Source organism: Tamandua tetradactyla, chromosome 7 (genome assembly GCF_023851605.1).
Source record: "Tamandua tetradactyla isolate mTamTet1 chromosome 7, mTamTet1.pri, whole genome shotgun sequence".
NCBI classification, from domain to species: Eukaryota; Metazoa; Chordata; class Mammalia; order Pilosa; family Myrmecophagidae; genus Tamandua; species Tamandua tetradactyla.
In genome coordinates this window covers 146,620,274-146,643,811 of record NC_135333.1, presented here as the reverse complement: position 1 = coordinate 146,643,811, position 23,538 = coordinate 146,620,274, and the positions used below count along the sequence as shown (strand labels likewise).

The following is a 23,538-nucleotide window of genomic DNA, read 5'->3' as shown; positions in this document are numbered from 1 at the left end:
TGAGCCTTAATTTGGAGTCTTCATAACTGTAAGATAATAGGTTTGTATTATTTTAAACCATTAAGTTTGTGGTAATTTGTTACAGCAGTGATAGGAAACTAGTACAATTGCTCTAACCAATAGATTATAATTAACCTGATGCTACGTGACTTCTAATGCTGAGCCCACAAAGACCTTCTCACTTGCTCTTGGAGCCCCGAGCTGCCATGTACAAAGTCTAGACATTCTGAGGCTACTACTTTGAAGAAGCCCAGGCCACATGAAGAGGCCATATTATGGAACCCTGGTTGGCAGCCCCAGAAAAGCCCAGTCTTCAAATCACCCCAGACCAGGCACCAGACATGCGAGTAAGGAAATCTCCAGATAAGTCCAGCTCCCAGCCATCAAAGTCACCCTCTGCTTTTCTAGGTTTCCTAGTTAAGGCCTTTGACCCATAGAATGGAGACAAGTCATCCCCACCGTGCCTTGTCCAAATTTCTGACCCATGTAGTCCATTAGCATATAAAACAATGGTGGCTTTATACCACTAAGTTTTGAAGTGGTTTATTAAGCAGTAACTGGAACAGATATTGGTACCTGAAAGTGGGTGCTACAATAACAAAACCTGAAATGCGGCAATAGAAAACCAGAATAACAGCAAAAAAAAAAAGATGTGGTCTCTCCTTTTATTGAATTCTCACAGTCTATTGGGAGGTACTGACTGGTAATTAGGCTACAGCACTGAAGTATAAAAAGTGCATTGATATGGATGAAATGGTGCATTGGGTACATGTAAAGTACACATAACATCATCTAACATCATTTGGGATGCTCATGGAAGATTTCCTCTGAGTTGTGCCACCTAAACCAAAGACTGAAAAGTAGGGAGGGAGAGCATGCTCTAAATCAAAAGAAGAACATGTGTGAATGCTGGGAGTTCACACAGGCATGTATCATTTGAGACCATATATAAAGTTTTTTTGTTCCTGGAGCAAAGAATATGAAGGAATAAGGAGTTTGTTCAAAGCTGAAGAAATAGGAAGGGCTAGGTCTTGAAAAACTAAAAGACATAAGTAGTTTGTTTCTTGTCCTAAAGGCGAGGCTATTGATGATTTAAGCAGGGTTATGGCATTATTATATTTTAAGTGTAGAAACATCATGCTGAGTACAGAGGGGAGAATGGGTTGAAAGGTGGTAGCAGAGAAAATGCAGACAGCTTCTATGGCAAACCAGCACAGAGAGTTAATGGGTTAAATAAAGTAGTGGCTGTGAAGATGGAGCAGAGTGGAAGGATTCTAGAATGAGTTAAATGGTAAGATATAGGAGAGCGTGAATCAAGGATGAAGCCCACTTTTTCAGCTCCGGCAAGTGAATGAATGGTAGTACCATACCCTGAGGAAGGGAAGCCAGAAGAACAGCTGTGAGGCAAGATGCTAAGTCAAAATGAAGTATTTGACTCATTCTAAATATAAAATGAAAAAAGAATATCTAAAATATAAGAAATGACAGACTTCTGATATATAGGAATATTTCTTCATGGATATTTCAAACATAGATGCTTAAAAATTAAAATAATCAAATCTGTGCATTAAAGATAAAAGCATCAAAAATAATTCCCAATGTGAGAAAGGAGTGAAGCCAAAAAAAATCAATAGTTGTTCTCTCCAGCCTTAATATTCAATACATAAATATTCCCATCAGAATAGAGCAATGATCCTTTATAAGACTGCCTCTTCAAAACAAAAAAATAGGAAATGGGAAATCAATGAGAATCATCAGTGTGATGTGTTTGAAATTCCTTAATAAGTCATCACATGACTAATTGGTCAAATTAACTCTAGTATCACAGTACAATATCTATGCTGAGAGGACATATTAGCTATGTGCATCCACTAAAAATAAACACTTTCTTCCTTACTGCAATTTTCCTCTGAGCTCAGGGAGTAAAGCAACACAATATTCATTTTGAGTGACAGAATACTTTCAGATTTAATTATAATTCCCACCAATTTCCGAACACATTATATTTTCAATCTGAAATCCAACACAAATGGATGATTCACACATCGGTAAGAACCTAGGGCACTGATGAGAACAAATGTATGTATTGTTGCCCAGGCAGATGATAAATTGGTAGAATCAGTTTATTTTGTTAGAGAATAATATTAATAAGGCCAAACTCAAGAGCTTAGTCTGTTTTCAGAGAATTTAGAATTGCTTTCTTTAGCCTACACTGCAAACATAGGCTACTATGTTTGTAAATTCATACCACGGATTCCAAGGGAATTCTTGCATCAAGGCTGCTTTATGAAATGTTCATTGATACTTCTAGAAAATCAAATCAAAGTTTATGCCTGGATGGCTGTGCATCAACCTTGGCTAATGTCATTAAACTCTTGTGTTGGACCACATACCATACAAAAATGTATTCTAACAACCTGGCATTTTTTCCACACCCTTACTGTTGAAACATTTGCTTTGAACTATTTCTTGCCATACTTTATTATTTCCTAAATCTGCATGTAGACTTGTGATTTTCTACTTTGGTTTTTGCATTTAGAGCTCTTCCTTGACCCTTGAACTAATCATCACCCTTTTTCTAGCTACATCACTCTACCTTCTTACTCTACCATGATTTGGACCATTACTCTTACCACATGGCCTAAGCCTCTGGTGACTCAATCCAGCTTGTTTGCACAATCCAGCATGGCAGCTGAGCAACTCTAAGTTCAAGCTCTCTTCACATTCACTCCAGCCCTTCAAGCAAACCTCATGAAGACCTCTCTAAGCTTTAGGGCTGCAGTGCCAATTGCTTATTTAGTATTGTCACCTGGAGATTTATTAGGCATCTTAAATTTAAAACAAAATTTGGACACCATCTCCCATCTTCCTATACATCCTATAAATGATTCCTTCTACCTGTGGCCACTTATTTCAGAAACATGGACCACATCTTTATGAGATCCCTTTCCCTCAACTCTACATCAAAACCTGTCATCACAATTCTTTCTCTAAAACCCAGCAAAAACACTCAACCATTTTCCAGTTACCTGACTGCTTTTTGAGGGAGCATTTACAAATAACAACCAGTACAAATCATGTTGGATAAATAATAGGTAACATATTCTACTTCTATCCATTCTCACCTTCATCAACCTTACCTGTATCACTTCAATAACCTCTTATTAAGTCTCCAAACTTCCAATCACTCCTTCTACAACTTATATTAACCAACGCATAGCAGAGAAGAAGAAAAAATTAACGACCCTGATTATGCTATTCCTCTATTTAAAAATCTTCCATAGCTTTACATTTAAAAACATGTACAAAGTCCTTACAATGGCCTTCAAAGCTTTTCATAATCCAGGATTTATATATTTGTCCATCTTTATCTCACAGAACACTACCTTGTTCACTGCATTCCAGTGCTCTAATCTTCTTTTAGCTTTCTCAATATCCCAAGCTCCTTTCCATTCCTGAAAATTCTTCCACGCCACTACTCTGCTAGGAAGGTCCCTTCCTTGACTCTCTGACATCTCTTCACCTTTCAGATCTAAACTTGAACATCATCTCCTTGGAAAATTCCTCTCTGAATCCCCAACCTAAATTATTACTAATAAGTTCTCACATTATCCTCTATTTTTCTTTCATAAGACTTATCACAATTGAAAAGCACATAATTTATTTGTGTGATTGTTTACTCTCATCTTCTCATTGGGGCAAGGGCCATGTTTGTTTTGCTTACCTCCCCAGTACCCCCCACAATGTCTTGGACATAGGAGATATTCTCACCTTTATGTGTAGAATAAATCAATATATTAATCTGTATGTTGAATAAATCAATATATTAATCTGTATACCCCCCCTAGAGACAGAGACAGTTCCATATGCTCACTTGACCAAACAACATCCCCCTCAACACAGAGTTGCCTAAAAATAGCCAAAACAGTCATTCTTCAGTGATATCCTATTAAATATTTTCAGAGAAGTGAGACCCTTCAGTGACTTCCATTACATTCTGCTCCTCCTTTAATCATCATATTTAAGTTGTCTAATTTATTAAAAATAGGAATTCTATTCTTTCTGTTTAAGATTTTAGCAAATATACCCAGTAATATCTGTGTGATGTCAGTATTCACATCTAATTCTTCACTTAGGAAATAATTAAAACATTAACTATGTAGGCCACTTGAACCTATTACCATAGTCTACCAGAAATAAAAAAATAATCCCTACGACAGAGCCTTCTAAGGAAACCAGTGACCTAGCTATCTACACTAACACTGCTCTTATCCCACCAACTGCACTGGAGGGGAAACCATCAAGTCCTCCTAAGGCTCTAGCCTAGTGTTATTTTAGAAACAACTCCAACAAACGTGGCTTGCAGTCAGAATCAGCAAATAAGGAAAATTGACTTTCTAGAAGTAAGCACATTGCCAGCAGTGGGAAATAACAGTAGATATGAGAATTAAAAAACAGACAGCTGTTTAGATTTATTTTGTGCATGGTAAAGTAGGGCTACATATTTTCATATGCCCAGAGGTATTTCCCTGGACAGGATAACAATAAAAATTCCTAATGATGACACTGTATTTTCAGGAAAACTTTATGCTTTGTTCACTGTGCACTGCTTTAGAAGACAAATATAAGGATAACATATTATGGGGAAAAATCATCTAAAAAATTCATTTATCTGGAATATATCACATCCTGAAAACATGACAGAAACTCAAGGTATTACCATATTTGGAAGCTTTTAGTCCATACCTCATTAAAATAAAAATAGGTGCTATAAAGTTTGGAACTTAAAATTTACCTTCCAAACTTTCCCCCTAAAGAATAGACATTAACATGAAAGCATAAATTACCATAATGAAAGATGCACTTTTCTACTTCAGTGATTTTATAATCATGAAGTACCCATCTATTGAGGCATGACCTACACTAATAAGGAACATATGAAAAGAGTACAGCACACAAGATTTTCCAAAATAGTAAAGTGCATTAACTTGACAATTCTCTAAATACATGAAATAGGTTGACATAAGATAACATCTCAAATTAATACAGTAACCTAAATTGTTATATATATACACACACATTATACTTTTGGGTTTTCCCAAAACATGTTTAACCAATAATTGTAAAAATAAGAACCCAAAATAAATGTAGTAAATGGAAACCTGCATGAACAAGAATCAGGCAGACTAATTCAGCTCAAACACTCTGATTACTAGAAATAGAATTATAAATCAAAGCCATATAGAGATGACAAAACTTCAAAGACAGAAATTATAATAGAAGTGTTTACTGTGGATCAGAAGTTGTTCTATGGGAAGCGCTTCATCGAACAAGGCTAGGGGTGAACACATAATCTCCATTTAAAGTTGAGAAACCATATGCCCAGAGATGGTTTATAAATTGCTTAAACTCACACAGCTGGCAAAAATGAAGCTAAGATGCAAATGTCTGCAGCCTATTTTCAGTCTACTTTCCATGACTACTAAAGCAACAGTAATGAGGTCTTTAGCTATGTCCATAAAAGAAATTGTTCTATTTCATTTTTGCAATGCTAGGTTGATTGGATGCAGAAGTGATATTAAATGCAATTCTTGGGGATCCCTTTTATGTAGCCTAAGTGTTTGTAATAATATATGAAGAAAGATACAAAAAGGGGCCAATGATACAAGATAAAAAAAGGCAGAAAGATCTTTTTTTAAAAAAAACAAAACCCTACTTCAGCAAGTTAAAAATATTTTACTGACTGTTTAAAACAAGAGGTTAGGGAGAGAATAAAAGTATGCTCTTCTTCAGAGTGCTTCATGTATCGGAAGCCAGTGGTCTGTAAACAGTGTGCTACTGTATAAATTAACAGTCCAACACAGTCATGCCCAATATTTTAGAATCAGCACAAGAAAAAGGCGTGAATTATAGATGTGAATGAGGATCAGCTGAATTTAATCTCTTCTCAAAAGCGCAGATAAATTTGTATAGAAGCATTGTTGCTTACAGATATAGTTTGCCTAGCAACTAAAACACTGTATTTCCAGCTAAACAACTACAACTCTCTAACCACTGAGTAGTAATGTATATAATTTGTTAGTATTAGAACTCTCTTTGGCTGGAAATTTGAAAAAGACCCAAAAGCCTTCTATTTGCTGGGTAGATCATTTCAAATATTCTGAGACTGTTGATGGCTACCTTAAATTTGTTTATATTTTATTCCAGCTAAATATCTAATATCATAGTTCAAGTTTGAAAAAAAAATCACTAGTATATCCCCACCCCTTGCAGATGTACAGGAGCATACATTTTTCAAACATAGTCTGAAAAAAAAAAATTCAAACTCAAATATGAATTAGTAAACCTGGAGATGATTTATGGCCTTTCCCTTTCTTTTTCCTACTTTCTGGCCAATTTCCCTACCAATCAGCAATTTCTTGTTAACAAGTAGAAAAGGGAGATAAAAGGGATAAAATTTTAAGATACCCAAGAGTATAAATATTTTATACTCTTTGCCAAAAATGTCCTTCCTCTTTCCCTTATCCTTGCCCATCTCTAAAGTCTCAGTCTTTTGCCCTCACCTGTCCCATTAAGGACTTCCCTCTTATTCCCATATATTCCAGGAATTGAATTTAAACAGGCTGCTCTTTTTAGAAATTGGTTATTTTGATTTGTGAACTCCCCAGGTTTGGCACTTCATCAGATTCTGGGCCAGATAAAATGCAGAGCAAAATTACATAAACACAATGTATTTGAAACCTAAACTCACAGGCCTGAAGAATTATATCTGCAAGTGCCCTTGTCCCTGATGGCAAAAGGCTCCTGAAAACTTTTGAGAGAAGCATTCATGGCTTGTAGAGAAAAAGCCCCAGAGGTCTGCAACTCCCAAGAAGGCTGTCCTCCATTGTGAAAGTACATCTAGGAACCAGGAGTTCTCTAAATGTATTGAGTTTTTTTTTTTTTTCTGGGGCGAGGGGGGTTGCATGGTCTGGGAATCGAGCCCAGGTCTCCCACATGGAAGGTAAGCATTCTACCACTGAACCACCCATGTACCCATATGCATTGGATTTTGAGAACAGGACAACAGAATCCAAAGCTATATTAGTCCCAATTTTAAGCACATTATTATGATTCTAACAGAAGGAATAAAAGCTCATAGGCAAGGTTGCTTTGATATGGCTGGGTAACAAATATATTTTTGATAAAACTAAGACAATTAATTCATTCACTCACACAGTCTTTAATTATTCCTATCCACCTACTCAACACCATGATATAGTGGAACCATTTCTGGCTTTGGGGCAGTATATACTTGTGCTGGACTTTTAGTCTACCAATTATTAGTTAAATACTCCTGTACATCTGCAAGGGCTGGGGATACGCCAGTGAATAAGAGAGACAAGGTCCCTGAACTCAAGAGTGTTTGCAAAAGGCCTGGATGGTTTTCACAGTCACATGCAGGTGCTCTGTAAACAGCTGCTACTACTGTCATGTTGTTAGTATCATTTAAAAACGCCGCCAAAACTGAGCTGAGAGTTGGACACCCCTCTCCAATCAGAATGTACTATTCCAATTCTTTCTACACTGTGTCTTGAAATAAAAGAAGTTTACAGGGGGATATAATTATGAGAAAAAGAGGGATATAACCACTCGACCATCCCAATGAGACCACTCGAGCATAGGTTCAACTTCTTTGTGAAAAGTACCTTGGCTCAAACAAGAGGGTGCAGAAGACTCCTCTTGGAGATGATGATTTGGGGTTAGAAAAAGATTTCTCACATGAAGGGTTGACCAAGAAAAGGCTCTTCCATTGCTTAAAAACCCTTCTCTATCGTAGCTCCTTCCTCTTCTGCTTCTAGGGCCTGTCTGTTTTTTCACCTCCTCTATATACCCAGGGAATAGGAAAGGCCCCTCATTTTTGCTTTAGAAGAGGTGATCAGCTGATCTTTCCCAGGAGGGAGAGCACACAGCATATTCTGGGAGAGGTAACCTCCTCTTGGTCCAATTATCCCTGTTCAGAGCAAACACAAACTTCTCCCTGGGACCCAAAGATAGAAGGGAGCACTGGGGCTGGAGAAAAGAGGATCATGGGCTGAGTAAACAGGCCCCAAACTACTTACTAGTGGGAAAACCAATTACACAGTATGTGACAATACAAAAACAATATATACAATGCAAAAGCTATGTTATCTAATATGCCAGGCATTTACAGTCCATTCAGATGCATAAGTAGGTTCCACACAGAAATGTAAGGAAAAAGCCACAAGTTATAATAAACGAAAAAAATTAAGAAACCATAATTATTACGGGTGGTCTTTTTATACATACTAATAATTCATTGGAAATTCAAATTTTCTTCAATACTCAACCAACTGATATTTATTAAATACAGACCGTGTGTCTGCTACTGCCAAACTCTGTTAAGAAGAGTACATTTGATTTGAAAACTAGATCTCACTGATTAAACAGCCATAACAATTTCAGTAGAGAGACAGGGCAGAAGTGACAAGGAAATTGGGTTAAAACTTGAAACATTCAAAGGTAAATGTTAGAAGTAAAAGTCAACCACAGGAAGACAACAGTGGCTCAGTGGCAGAATTCTCACCTGCCATGCCGGAGACCCGGGTTCGATTTCCGGTGCCTGTCCATGCAAAAAAGAAAAAAAGTAAACCTCTTCTTTCAAGAGTTGTAGGAAAGTAGCAAAGACAGTGAGAGAGATTACAAGCCCTTGAAACCTCAGGCTACTTGTATTTGCCTGAGGGTGCAAAAATATGTGTAACAGTGTGTGGGTGCTCCTGGGTGCATGTTTATTTCAAAGCTGAGCCTACCTAGCTGGATTCTAGCCTTGGTGAAGGAGCCCATAATGAGAGAGAGCTGGAAAATTAAATCAAAAGAGGAATTAATTGATAGAGTCGGTTCTTATAGAAGAAAAGATGAGGCGAAACTAGCTTTGGGTAGGCGAAGCCTTGGAAGTAATTAAAGAAAAGGTCTTCATGGAAAAAACACAATTTTTGATACAGAACTTAAGCTAAAAAGTGTATGGCATGAATAAAAATGAAAAATTCATATTTCCAAGAATAAATTCCATAAATGGAATTCCATTTATGGGAAGAAAAGTACATGAACAGTATAGCCACATATCTTATCAGATGCAGCCCAAAATGTCATTTATGGTATAGTATTTTTTCCATTATTGTTTTTATGGAACAACACTCCTGAAAGAGCTTTTTATTGGATTGCCCTAAAAATATGTTACCTTTTTAATGGGAATATTCACACTATAACAGCATCCTCACTGCCACAAGTAAAGAGCTATCTAAGTTGTAGTAGAATCCCTGGTCTATTATGAAAATCGTAATTCGCCATTGGGAGGATAAGATGTTTTAATTAAAGATAAAAAGAATCTCCCTGTTGCATAGAATCAAAAGACATATAGGACTTAAATAAAGAAAAGGAAAATCAAAATGTAACTTCATCATAAAAAATTTATGCCCCTCTCATCCAAAGTATAGTATATGAAGAGGAAAAAAAAATAGTAACTTTTCAGTGGAGAAACCTGGCAAATACTACAAAACTAAGTGATTAAGGTTGACATACCCCAGGAATAAGCCATGTGGATGTCATTCATTCTCTGATATCAGGTGACAAAAAGAGCTCTGCATCCTGTATTCCTCTTCTCCAAATCCCATAACCCCACTCTAATCATGAAAAAAAAAAAAAAAATCAGACAAACCTTAATTGAGGGACATTCTAAAAAATAACTGACCTTTTATTAGTCAAGATCATACCATAAAAACAGGGTAAGGCTGAAAAAAGTATCACAGATCTGAGAAAACTATGATGACAAGACAATTAAATACATTGTGATATCCTAGATTGGGTCCTCAAACAGAAAAAGAAAAGGATATTACTGGGAAAACTAGTGAAATCTGAAAAAATTCTGGAATTTAGTTCATAGTCATGCGCCAGCATTGATTTCTTAGTTCTGACAAATATACCATCGTACTGTAAGATTTTAACCTTGGGGGAAAGGAGAGAGGGGTTTGGGGGACCCTCTACTATCTATTCAAAGTTCCTGTAAATCTAAAATTATTCCAAAAATAAAATGATTTTTTAAAAACTAATTTCAAAAAAAGAAAAGAAAACACTGATGCCCATTTCTGAAGCACCTCAAATTGCAATTAAGCCACCGCTGAACCAGAAGCAATCATGTCTCAAGTTAAACTATGAGAACAGAATGAAAGGTTAATTTGAAATGTAGTTATAAAAGTCTTTAATCAAAATTAGCAACATAAAATCTACAGCCTAGGTTGTAAAAAATTCTTCTGTTTAAAGTTTCTTTCCTTCTGTTCTAGAGCTATTTTTGCCATTTTATTGGATTTAGTTTTAGAATTTGGTTCTGAAAATATATTTTTTTATTATGGACCCAGATTTCATACAAACATGAACCAAATTGCTATGCTGGATGAACATATATGTTGTGCTCTTCAGAATTTGAAAGTTTCTTGGCTAATAATCCTAATATGAAAAGTAAACATATACCCTATCCCCAAAATATAAGGACTATAGCTTAGTTCATTAAATGATGGTACTGATACTTATTTAATACATCCACTCAATTCTAAAAGAGGCACTTCTTTTTTCACAGCTTTATTGAGCTATAACTCACATACCATAAAATTTGCCCATTTTAAATGTACAGTTCAATAGGTTTGGGTATATTCAGAGTTGTTCCACTATCATCATTATCTAATTTTTGAATATTTTCATCACCCTACAAAGAAACCTCATATCCATTAGCAGTTGCTCTTTATTCCCCATCCCATCCCCAAACCTAGGCTACCAGTAATCTATTTTATGCCTACAAATGTTTGCCTATTCTGGACATTTCATATAACTGAAACATACATATGTGACCCTCTCTGACTGAGTCTTTCAGTCAGTATAGTGTTTTCAAGTTCATCCACGTTTCACAATCTAGCAAGTATCAGTGCTTTATTCCTTTTCTTTTTAGGAATACCACATTTTACCAATTCATCACTTGATAGAAATTTGGGTTGTTTCCATTTTGGTTATTATGAATAATGCTGCTATGAATATCCATTCATGTATAAGATTTTATGTGTAGATATGTTTTTATTTTTCCTGGATGTATACTTAGGAGTAGAACTGCAGGTCACATGGAAATTCTTTATTTAACATTTTGAGGAACTGCCAAGCTGTTTTTCAAAATTGCAGAATCATTTTACATTCCCATCACAATATAGGAGGGTTCCAACTTCTCCACATCCTCAACAACACTTGTTATTGTTTTCTTACCACATGTATTTCTAATACCTACAATGTTCCTTGTTTTTTTCACTCCCTATTAAAATTCTTTGTTGTAGTCTATTCCCCATTCCATGCAAAACTCACATGCCATCTAGTAACTCTACAAAATTTTTAAATGAGACAAAATATACCCAATCCATAATCTATCTCAGTCCTATTATTTTCAAAATGTTATGTTCCACTTTTCTCTGACCAATGCTTACCCTTCTTTCTTTCATTAGTCATTACTTTAATATGACTTTTTAAAAATAGAAATTCCCACATAAATAATTCTTAATATAGCAAGGAACATGGCAAACATTTATGTGTGTGATTGGATCAAATGACTAATTTAGAACAGCCCACAGACTTTCCTTTTTTCCTAACCCATCAAAGATAACTACAGGATTTTGTATTGCTAAGCAATGACCCATTAGCAAATCATAAAAACAACTCTGTGTCATAACCAGAAATTTTTAAATGAAAGAGAAGAGTAATAGAAATATTACAGTCTACCGTGTTGGTACTTCTCACTTCTTATGTATGTATTGTTCGAAATTGAGAAGTCTAATGCATTTCTTCCAGCACAGTGGTCAAGAAAGTTTGAAAGCCACTGCTAAAATGAAAAGTTTTATTGTCCCTCACCTCCATATGAAAAAGTCCTAAATTGAAAGAATTGAGAGAAAGCAAAAGGGTGATTTTGTTTTATAATCCTTTCCTAAACTGAAAGAATAGAAAGAAGGTGAAAGGGTGATTTTGGTAAAAGTCAGAAAATGAAAAATTATTTTGGGGAATGAACTTGAGAGGAGCTATGAGTTAGAGAGAAGGGAAGCATAACATATGTTGTTTTGAGCTACATATTTAGGCTCTTTCAATGTCCAAATGAAGATTAGAATATAATTGAATTTATTTTAGTCTATTAAACTTTGTCTCTTACATCCCATGCTACTCTGATACTGAGTAATGGATTTCTAGGTTATTAAGAGCTACAAATATGCTCATGGCTACAACAATCTCCTCATCATGTAAACAACCATTTATAATTGTTGGAAAAGATGATTTAATATCTCTCCATGAAAAGGAAATTTGGTCTGTTTTAGAGATGACAATAGTTTACAGCTAAGAACATAAGCTTTGATGTCAGACAGACTTTAGTTAATCCCAGCTTTACTTCTAATAATAAGTGGTATGTTGGGAAAATTATTCAACCTATGAGACTCAGCTGTGCTGTTTTTTTTTTTTTTGAAACTCATTAGGATGCTTTAAAATTAATCACTATAAAGCATATTAAGGAACATCGAACTATATCTCTATGACCCAGCACCTAACAAGGAATCAATATATAATTAAAATGAATTGTTGACTCACAAAAATATTTTCAAAGTAGCTCTCTGATAATAGAAAGAATCAGACAAGTCACAGTGCCGTTCAGATATTCTATCACCACTGCCATTTCGTGTATCTATAATATAAATAACAATTTAAAAATTGACATGTGATAAGGAGAAAAGCCATATTGCTCCTGCATTTCAATTTCTAATAATGAAAGGTAATGCAAGCTGTAATGAACTATATAATGGTTAAAAGACTACACAAGAAAACTTCCAAGTGTATATCAGCCAGGTAAAATCCTATGACACCAAGAAACAGACTGCAATAGGGAAATGAAAATTAAATGCTAACTTATGCATTTTATAAGACACTCAAACTACACTAATCTATCTGAAAGTTAAGCAGACCAGCAGAAGCACAATTTGTTAAATGTGAAGCAATTGGGAAAATTGGAGGTTGAACGAACTGATCAAGAGAGTCAGTGAGGAGAGCACTATGGGATCATAGTGGAGTAGGGAGCTCCAGGACTCAGTCTTTCTACGAAAGCAACTATTAAACAGGAAGGAACTGTGTGAAACAACTATTTTGAAACCTGGAAGACAAGAACAGTGCACAGACTCCAGGGAAGAAAAGGCTGATAAATTACAGAAAAGAATAGTAAGCTATACTTTCCACATGGCAGCCACTAAAGCTCACATCCCACTTCTGTGGCTTGTTAATGAAAGAAAGGGATATAACAATCCTCTTCTCCAAACAAGGGATGCCCACACCTGATAACGGAACACAGCTTTTAATTATGAAAGTTGGATCACTGAAGACCTGGCTCTGAGGGCAGCTATTATTTCAGCCTGTCCAGGGATAAAGGCAGCAGTGGCCATTGTTTCAACCTGAGCTGGACATAAGCTGCTATGGACACTTAAAGGTGCTATATATCCTCAGGTTGTCAAGGAACAATTAGTTGAAGAATTGTTCCTTGACAATTTGCTGGGCATGCCAAGAAAACTCAACTTCATGGAGCCATGAAAGAAGGTTGGCGTCCTTCGTGATCCCCTCCCCAGGGCACATTGGAAGTATATGTGCTTTCTTTGGGGGAACCTGGCCCTGTTTTGGCTGGGAAAGACTGAACTGGAAAACTTTCCAGCATGCCCCTCCTCCAAAATCAACAGCACCTTGAAACAATAAAAATAATACAAGAAATTACAGAGCTAGACCATACAGGGCAAGGGTTGCTAGCCTCAGACTGCCTGGAGAAAGATTTTTGCTTCCTGGGAAACAGAGGGGACAGCTAAACTCCCGGGAAAAGGGGAACTCCAAAATAACTAACAAGCAAAAGTGCAGGACCAGACAAAGGCTCAGAAAGATGGGGAAAACCCAACACACTGCATTTGCCTTGGACAGTGCTTCCTGAGACGTGGGTCTTAGCTCAAGAAAATTCCTGTCTTATCACAAATAAGTTACAAAGTCAAGAAATAGACATACTAGAGTTAATATTTTAAATTAGTAAAATGAATAGTATGCAACAAGAATACAAGACAAAATAAGAAACACTAAATAATGGCCCATCCAAAGGAAAAGGATAAAAATCCAGAAAACACCAACAAAAATGACCAGAATGTGGACATGTCAAACAAAGCCTGTTCTTAAAATGATCTTTAAAACACTCAAGGAAATGAAGGAAAATTAGAGAAAGAACTAAAGGATAATAGGAAAACAATGAATGAGCAATATGAGAATATGATTAAGAGATAGACATTTTTTAAAAGGAACCAAACAGAACTACTAGAGTTGAAGACCATAATAACTGAAATAAAAAATTCCCAGAACAGTTTCAAGAGGAGATCAGAACTGGAAGAAGAAGGAATCAGTGAACTTAAAGGCAGGACAATTGAAATGAATCAGGATAAGAATCAGAAAGAAAGAAGAAATATTAAAATTAAAAAGAGCTTGGGCAGGCTACGGTGGCTCAGCAGGCAGAGCTCTCGTCTGCCATGCTGGAGACCTGGGTTAGATTCCCAGTGCCTGCCCATGTGAAAAAAAAAAAAAAATTAAAAAAGAGCTTAAGACACTATCAAGCATACCAATATAGGCATTATGGGAGTCTCAGAGGAAGGAAAGGAAGGTAAGAAGGAAGGGGCAGAAAGAATACTCAAAGAAATAATGACAAAGAACTTCCCAAGTTTAGCAAAATACATGAATATGCACACCCAAGAAGCTCAGAGAACACTAAGTGGGATACACATGAAGGAAAATGCACACTATTATAACTGAACACATTACTGAATGCAAAGGACAAGGAGAGAGCTCTGAAAGCTGCAAGAGAAAATCAGTATGTTACATACAAGGAGTCTCAAATGGATTGAGTGCTAATTTCTTATCAGAAACCATAGAGTCAAGAAAGCAGTGGGTTAAAATACTTCAAGTGCTGGAAGAAAATAACTGCTAGCCAAGAATTTTAAGTCCCATGAAACTTTCTTTCAGAAATGAGAGAGGGATTAAAACATTCTCAGATAAACAAAAGCTGAGGGAGTTTGTCACCACCAGATCTGCCTTATAAGCAATGCTAAAGCGAGTTCTTCAGACTGAAAGGAAAGGACTCTAGATGGTGGTTCAAAGCAGCACAGAGGAATAAACACCTGTGGTAAAGGTAATGATTTGTGTAATTATAAATGCCAGTATTATTGTAGTTTATTGTTTAATAAGCAACTCCACTTCTATCTTTTTACAAGTATGCAAATACATAAAATAATGATAAATCAATGTTTTTGGACATACAATATACAAAGATACAATGGTAACAAATATGAAAAAATGTTGGGGTCAGAGTATTATATGAAAAGTGTAAGCACATAATACTAAAGTTAAGTTGGTAGCAAACCAAATATGGCTGTTATATACCTAGGATACCAAACTTTAACCCCCTGGTTATCACAAGGAAAACAGAAATGTGGGGCAGGGGTACAAGGACAACAGCCAAAATTCAGTGGTGATTATATACAAAAGCATTGAACAATCAGAAGAAGAAATCAAGAGGAAACATTCCATTTACAATAGCAACTGAAAGAATCAAATATGTAGGAATAAATTTAAACAAGGATGTAAGAGACTTACATGGAGAAAACCACAAAACATTACTAAAAGAAATCAAAGAAGACCTAAATAAATGGAAGACTATTTGGTGTTCATGGATTGGAAGACTAAATATCATCAAGATATCAATCTCATGCAAAGAAATTTATAGATTCAATGCAATCCCAATAAAAACTCCGACAACCTTCTTTGCAGAAATGAAAAACTAATAATCAAATTTATACAGAAAGGATAAGGGGCCTCCAATAGCTAAAGCCATCTTGAAAAAGAAGAATGAAGTTGGGGTATTCACTGTTCTTGAACTTAAAACATATTACAACAGTAATCAAAACAGCATAGTACTGGAACAAGGACAGACATATAGACCAATGGAACCAAACTGAGATCTCAGAAATCAAGCCCCACATTTATGGCCATCTGACTTTTGACAAAGGAGCAAAATCTACTCAATTGGAAAAGGATAGTCACTTCAACAAATGGTGCTAGAAAATGTGGATCTCCATTTGTAAAAAGAAGGAGGACCCCTACCTCACACCATATACAAAAATTAACTCAAAGTGGATCAAAGACCTAAATATAAGAGCCAGAAATATCAGACTCCTAGAGAAAACATGGGGAAGTATCTTCAGGACCTTGCATTAGGCAATAGTTTCTTAGACTTTACACTTGAAGTATGAGCAACAAAAAATAAAATAAATAATGGAATGTAATCAAAATTAAAAGCTTTTGTGCTTCAAATGACTTTATCATGGAAGTAAAACAACAGCCTACACAAGGGAAAAAATATTTGGAAACCACATATGCAATAAAGGGTTACTCAGATTATATAAAGAAGCCCTTCAACTTAACAATGAAAAGACAAAAAAAAAAAAAAAACAATTAAAGATTGGGCAAAGGACTTGAATAGACATCTCTCCAAAGAAGATATACAAATGGTTAGAAAGCACATGAAAAGATGCTCAACATCATTAGTCATTAGGGAAAGGCAATTAAAACCATAACAAGATACCATTTCACACCCAATAGAATGACTGCTATTTAAAAAAATAAAACAGAAAACAACTAGTGTTGGAGAGGCTGTGGAGAAATAGGAACATTTATTCATTGCATGTAAGATGCTGCAGCCACTGCGGAGGACAATTTGGGCTGTTTCTCAGAGAGCTAAGTATAGAACTACAATAAGACTTAGAAATCCCACTACTACGTATACACCCAAAAGAATTGAAAGCAGGAACACAAACAGATATTTGAAAACCCATGTTCACGGAAGGATTATGCACAATTTCCAGAAGAAGCAACCCACGTCCATGATCCAATGAATGGATAACAAATATTATTCAACCATAAAAGGGAGCAAGCTGCTGATACATGTGACAACAAGGATGAAACTTGAAGATGCCATGTTGCGTGCTTAAGCCAGACACAAAAGGACAAATATTGTATGATCTTACTGATTTAAAATAATTAGAATAGGCAAACTCAAAGTCAGAATTTGGAATCTAGGGCATCAGAGGACAGGGTGGGGTTAGGGAATGGGAAGTTAAAGCTTAATGTATACAGTGCTCTTAACAGAAAATGAGGGAAATATGTTGGTGACGGTAGCACGACACTATGAATGTAATTAACAGCACTGAAATATATATCTGAATGTGATTAAAATGAGAAATGTTATATTGAATATACAGTAATAAAATAATTAAAAATAAATCCATGGAACTACACTACACAGTGAACCCTGAGTTAAACTATGGAGCATAGTTAATAGTACAATTATAAAAATATGCTGTCATCAGTTGTAACAAATATTCCACACCAATGCAAGTTGCTAATAATGGGGTGCCACATGGGGATCCTATATTTTAAGCATAGTTGTTCTGTAAACCCACAACTTCTCTAATAAAGAAAAAAAATCAGCCATAGATGATAAAACAAAGCCTAAAAATTAAGCCAAAAGTGTAAACTACTTGAAACTCATGTTCCTATTTTAACTTGGCTAATTCATTTCCAATAAACTCATCCCGAAAACTTCACTAAGAATCTATAATGCTTGCTTATACAATGGAGTTGTATACATGTGAGAGAAACTACATGGTAACCACTGATAAAGGGCCTCCTGTAAAGGATGCGGTTTCTAAAATACCTCTAAATTATCTAGTAAACTCTATGTTCCAATGATGCCTGATTATAAATAATTCAGAGACATTTAAAGTCAAAACCAAATCTGAGTTAGATTCTAGTCTAGTAGCTAGTATATAATAAATGCAAATTTTCAACAAGTGCCTGTTGAAAGAAGACAGGTAAGCAGACATAAACTCTATCAGCATCAGCTTAAGAAACAATAACTATTTCATTCAGTTCTCTAGTAGAATTTTCCCAATGTTCTAAAAGACACATTATTTATTATAGTTATCAAACATAATCACTAACATTCATTGCTTACAAAGTTCCGTACTCAATATTGGAGCTCTGTGTATTTAAAGGACGCCTGAGCTCATAAAAATATTGCAGGGTAGGGAGGGGGATACAGACAGACAAGGAAAAATCAAGAGAAAAACAAAGTAAACCAATTGGATAGCAATGGGGACTGTTATGTCTCCATAACTGATTTCTCTGATAATCAGTGATTAAAGGAAGAAATTGAAATGTATGCTGCCATTCATGTTTGAACTATATTTTTACAGTAACCATTGGGGAATACTGTATATAGAGGAGTTCCACTTTACAAATGCAGATGGAATAAGAGAATTAAACTACCACCAATTTTCAAGATCTAACAAAATAACTGTTTCAAGTAATAGACATCGATGAGTGTTAAAACCATAATGTTAAAGTCTATCTAACTTCTGTCTACAAAGAACATGAGGAAATGGAAGAGAATGTTACCTGCAAAAAAGATGCAATGTATCCATTCCAAAATGTTGTACATTCTACAGGGCAATTGACTGACTGCTTCTCTGTGTTAACAGAAATGGAAGAGAAGAAAGGTTGGAGGGAAGGATGGAGGGATGGAGAGAGGGATGATGGAGAAGGAAAGGAAAGAAGTCAGTCTTCTTATTAAACGAACCTAGACACTTAAAAGATATAACCAAATAAAATAAATCATCTGGTTTGGAACCTGTAAAATGTCCACATGTTTCTTAGACAACCAAGTAAAGTTGAAGATGAACTGAGATTAGAAGAACTTAAGTATTGCTTATTATATCTGAAGTAATAATTGCATTGTGATTATCTGTTTAGTGGTTTAAGAGCAATGGAAGTAATAGCTGTAAGCACTCAACAGTAGGCTTAGTTACTGTATTAGTTAGGGTTCTCTAGAGAAACAGAATCAACAGGGAACACTCACAAATATAAAATTTATAAAAGTGTCTCACATGGCGGCGGGAATGCAGAGTCCAAAATCCACAGGGCAGGCTATGAAGCCGACAACTCCGATGGAGGGTCTGGACAAACTCCACAGGAGAAGCTCGCCAGCCGAAGCAGGAATAGAACCTGTCTCTTCTGAATCCTCTTTAAAGGCTTCCCATGATTAGATTAAGCATCACTCTTTGCAGAAGATAGTCCCCTTTGGCTGATTACAAATGGAATCAGCTGTGGATGTGGCTGACGTGATCATGATCTAATTCTATGACATGCCCTCATTGCAACAGACAGGCCAGCACTTGCCCAACCAGACAAACAGGTACCACAACTTGGCCAAGTTGACACATGAACCTGACCATGACAGTTACATTACGTAAAGATGGTAAGCTCCGAGAAGGCAAAAACCATGATTATTTTATTCACTGCTATATGCTTAGGTACCAGCACAGTGTCCAAAAACAAAATACTTATTAAATGGCAGTATCTATGATAGTCTGAGAGAACATCTTAGATTCTTACATGAGTTTTAACAAGTACACAATGAGGAATTATATTTATCTACAGATAGGAAATAAGATAAAGCTTCTAAGAAACTACAAAGTGCTTAAAGTACTTGGGATAACACACACACATTTGGAAGAAGTGCGAGAAATGCAGCTCAAATAGAAAAGAGGAAATAAATCATGATGTACTCTATTAGGCCATGTTAGGAATCTTGGGCTTTACCCAATTGGCAGAAGTATCACTGCAAGGGTTTTGACTAGATCTAAACTAGAATAAGGCTTTAGAAAACTTTCTCTAGAACAGAGTTTTTCAACCTCAGCACTGTTGACATTTTGGCTGGGTAATTTTTTTGTTATTGGGCACTACCCTATACATTGTAGGCTGTTTAGCAGCATCGCAAGTATTACCAACTAGGTACCAGTAACAACCACCAGCTATGAGCATCAAATTTCTCCTGGCAAGGGAAAGCAATTTAGCTCCAGTTGAGAACCATTGCTCTAGACATTTTTGCTAATCAGAAGAGGGAGAAACTCAAGGCAAAGAAATGGATTACTACTACATTGAGTACCTGGATGGTGAGCCTAATCATTCAAATAAGGACCATGCATAAGGGGTGGAATCATTTGCACATTCATACAACAAGTAGTTACCATGTACCCAACCACTCTTCACTTGCTCAGAGGGTGCACAAGACAAACTATACCCCTCTTCTCATGGAACTTATATTCTAATAGAGGCAGACAAGCGAATGAATAGAGGAAGAAGTTCTGACAGCTATAACTACTATAAAGAAGTGGTCCTTGTGGACATGTTTAATGACTCTGATGCAGGAGAGATAGAAAGAGGGATTATTAGTATAGTACAGTGATTTTATTAGGCAGGCTTCTGAATTGGAAGACACGGTCAGGGATGTCAATTCTGCTATTAATTGGTTGTGTTATTTTGGAAATTTGGCCTCTCTGAGCCTCAGTTTGCCCAATCCCGACAAAAGGATAACAACATTACTTAATAGGGTTGTTATGAGTTTTAAATAAGATAATTGTATGTGTGTGTATGTATTTATAATCTCAGTACAATGCCTGGCATACATAAGCATTCAACAAATAATAACTATTACAATAATCATGAAGTTGTATGTGGTAGAGTACAACTTTCCCCAGCCCTTGAGTACTTATGTTTTCCATGTTTCCTTATGCCTGCATTCAACAAATTTTCATCATGTGCCCACTCTGAGGTTGATAGGGCTCAGGGAGCCATGGATCCAGCAGTGAACAAGACAGATAAGGTTCCAAGTCTTTGGCACCAAAGCTGTTAATAGCAGTTTTATTGTTCTCAGCAGCTGAGTCCCTTAACTTTACAGCCTGTCTGGCGAGCTCTTTGATGTATAATTAGCAAAAATTCCCAACATGACCTAGTGCTGGTCCATTTCAAAGGTAGCATATAATAGCCAAAAGTTTCAAGAGGGTCTAAGGGCAAAGAGAAAAATCAAACTGTTCCACCCTTGATATTAAATTGGAATTTGTTTGAGAGAAAAACAATCTGGCTCTAAGAAAGCTATTCCAGTCAACAATGGCAGCCAAGCTGGAGTCTTGCTAATGCTGCATCCTGGGGCCAGTTGGGCTTTAAATAATGATACTTACATCTTCTCAGTGGAAACAATGTGAGGAAAAGCCAAGAGCAGAGAACAGAACACTGCAGACATTTTTGAATCAATGAGTTTCAGGAGACAGAGGGTGCTAATTGTCATCCTATGCCCACTTATAAGCAATAAGCATGTAGTCCTGGGCTCTCAACCTGAGTCAAATGCTAGAGTCATTTGGCACAGGCTTTAGAAATAGCTATGCCAGGTTCCACCTCTCAGAGATTTTTATTTAATAGGGTTGGGGCGGGGCCAGGGTATCAGTATGTTTACAAAGTTCCCCACGTGACTAAAGTTGTGTGACATTTTAGTGGACCATTGATCTAAATGAACAGTTTTCAAGGTGTGATTTAAAACTGCAAATGTTTCAGAAAAGAGAAAGGTATGATGCCTAGTTGTTTGGTCAAGCATCACTGGCCTGATGGTTACTGTGAGGGTATTTCATAGATGGATTTGCATCATTCATCTGTTGATTGTACTTAAAAGCAACAAAGGAGATTGCCCTTGCAATGAGGGAAGTTTCCTCATGCAATCAGCTAGAGGTCTTAAAGCAAGAACCAAGAATCTCAAAATTCAGAAAGAATTTCTGCCTTTTCTTCAAACAGCAAGTGTCCCTTGGGGAATGCAACTTCACCTTCATAGGAATATCCAACTGTGGCTTGCCCTACAGAATTTGGGTTTACTAATCCCCACAATCACATTAGCCAATTTCTATAAGTCTTATATATATACATACAAATATACCTACATTTATAATATATGTAATGTATAAAAAATATATATAATACATACTTGAGTACTTATGTATTAATTGAGTATTATATACATACTGGTTCTGTTTCTCTAGAGAACACTGAATAATACACTTTCCTCCCTGGATCTTCCTCAAATTGTCATTATATCTTTTAATTCCAACTCGCCACAGAAGACCATTAAACTAATATTAATAGTCATAATAATTAATAATCAAATTAACTAATAATTTGGATTAAACTAAGTATTTAAGATACTATCTTATAAATGCATTGTGACAACTTAATCAGGATCAATCATCCTGATCATCTTTTTGTCATCTCCATCATCTTTCTACCAAATTTTCTGTTAAGCTCAATGTCATGCTATAATTTAACATGCAATAGTTTATAGTAGGTGCTCTGTATTGTAGAATAATTGGTATCAAAAAGAGACCAACGAAAAGGGAAACGTAATCTCATAATAAATGACTGGGAAAAATTGGCTTGAGAGTATTCCTTGAAAATAAAACTGAAAATAGATTTATCTGTATTTTTAAATAGACCAAAAATAAATAAAATTTTAGAGGTGCTATTTTTCTAACAAAATTGAATGAAAACATTACAAGACATTGTTCATTTATGATATGATCATTTCATATTCAATGATTCGCATTGTATTTGCATTATATTTCAGCAAGTGACGTCCATGGTAGAAGGTGATGTCTAACGCATGGAAAGATACCAGCAGGAAGCCTAGTGGATGTTTGAATGGAGCCTACCTATTCAGGTAAACAGCAGTAAATATCTCCATATTACAAAAAAAAAATTGTTCTCTATCCAATTTTATAAATGCATGGCATGACTCTCGATAATTACTCAAACTATCATACATCAGAATAAGCTGATGAGTCATTAAACTATGCATGACCAAATTAAGAAATGGTTCAAAGGATCACGTTAAAAGGTGACCTCACATACAAAATAGCCACAAGCACAACTGTTATCAAGATCCAGTGTTATTTTGTAACCCTTTATTGATGTTAAAGTAGAATATATATGAGATACAAAAGCTTTTATCTAAGATAGAAATATACCATTCTATAATCCCAGTGCAATCCGACTAGTATTAAAGTATAATTATAAGATGGCATTCTGATGTTTCACACAGTGTTTTGCAGTTCATACAACAAGAAGATATCATTACCCAACTTTACAGACGTGCAAATTGAGGCTAGGTCGTTAGGTAAAAGGTGGAGCTGAGATTCAAAGCCAGATCTCTGTGACTCCACATAAAAAGATTTTGGTTATTTAAACTGTCTCACCACATCTTTTAAAGAATATCCTGAAGTATTTTTACCAAAAAGACAAGACATTTCTTTCCTTATTACTTCTAGAGGATGGGGTCATTTCTCTAAAATTTAAGGGACCAGAAAGACAACTTCATTTTTATTTATTATCTAGGAGGGGAAATTGGGCACATTTTTCATAAAAATGCCAGAATTTTCTAAGAATCACCACTTTGAAGCAATTGCCATCATTCTTAAGTCGCATCTGTCCATTCATATTAATGCCACAAGGAGCAAACTCTTC

General features: G+C 35.8%; 1 long non-coding RNA gene across 1 annotated transcript in view; it reads left to right on the top strand.

The window, feature by feature from the left end:
• LOC143690223 (uncharacterized) overlaps window positions 1-22,750 on the top strand; it is a 31,195-nt gene extending 8,445 nt beyond the window's left edge. Inside the window, exon 3 of the long non-coding RNA XR_013179046.1 lies at window positions 22,643-22,750. This is a non-coding gene — a long non-coding RNA (uncharacterized LOC143690223). The remainder of the gene's footprint in view (window positions 1-22,642) is intronic.
• The last annotated feature ends 788 nt before the right edge of the window (window positions 22,751-23,538 follow it).